This window comes from Belonocnema kinseyi, chromosome 9, assembly GCF_010883055.1.
Source record: "Belonocnema kinseyi isolate 2016_QV_RU_SX_M_011 chromosome 9, B_treatae_v1, whole genome shotgun sequence".
Taxonomy (NCBI): domain Eukaryota; kingdom Metazoa; phylum Arthropoda; class Insecta; order Hymenoptera; family Cynipidae; genus Belonocnema; species Belonocnema kinseyi.
In genome coordinates, this window is record NC_046665.1 from 66,649,186 (window position 1) to 66,650,035 (window position 850).

The following is an 850-nucleotide window of genomic DNA, read 5'->3' on the forward strand; positions in this document are numbered from 1 at the left end:
AAAACAAAAATGTACAATTAAGTAATTTCCAGTTTCAAAGTCACTGCAAAGTAATGTAGGATACCCAGTAATATATATTTTTCAGTTATGTACCTCAGTTTATTATAAATGCTATTAGATCCGCATAGACGAAAATCTAGAGGATGCTTCCCTGGAAGAATTGCATCTCGACATCAGGATTCATCTTCGCTTCGCCACCAGGAATCGATGATTGTCGGGTTCGAAACAAGGATTCGAAAAAAGCGGATATTTAGGGTCTCATGGAGAGTATTCACTATTCAATGACGTTGAACTCTCTCCGCGAGGGTGGAAATGCACTGGCCGCGGGTCTCGCGGGTCGCCGGAATGCGGAATGCGCGGGTTTCACCCCGATACCCGGCGTGACACAGATTCGTGAAGGCAGGTAGAGTGTTTGGTGGCTGCGCCGTGACCGGGACCAACTTCATCCGTAGATATAGTTATAGAATAGGTAGATAGGTACAAATCCACCCTATAACTCAGTCCCGTCTGAAGGGGAGTTGGGTGAATTGCATACCGACGGGGTCATCAGTATTCACTTCGAAGAGCGTTATTCGGAAAACCCGATTTGATTGATAGTTTATAAATCTTTATTACTTGAAAAAATATTTTTTAAACCAACATAAACTTTAAAAAAAATTGTGCAACAAAATTTCACAAGGATCTTTGAAAAGAATTATCTTTAAAAAACTGTTTAAAAAAATACTCAAGAAAATCATTTTGTGAGAAATACTTGCACAAAATGTTACAATGAGAGAAATATGTTTTCAAATAAGACTGGAAAGCGGCTCATTAGAGACATATATATGAAAATTGAAAAAAGAGGGGGAAC

General features: G+C 39.1%; 1 protein-coding gene across 4 annotated transcripts in view; it reads right to left on the minus strand.

Annotated features, from left to right (window-relative positions):
- The window catches only part of LOC117180759 (slowpoke-binding protein), a 24,466-nt gene extending 24,120 nt beyond the window's left edge, over positions 1-346 (minus strand). For 3 of the 4 annotated variants that reach the window (XM_033373252.1, XM_033373250.1, XM_033373251.1), the window contains exon 1: positions 94-345. The gene's annotated coding sequence lies outside the window, so the exon portion shown is untranslated. Of the gene's footprint in view, positions 1-93 lie in introns of all 4 variants that reach the window. The other variant, XM_033373253.1, reaches the window with a different exon arrangement.
- Positions 347-850: the final 504 nt, after the last annotated feature.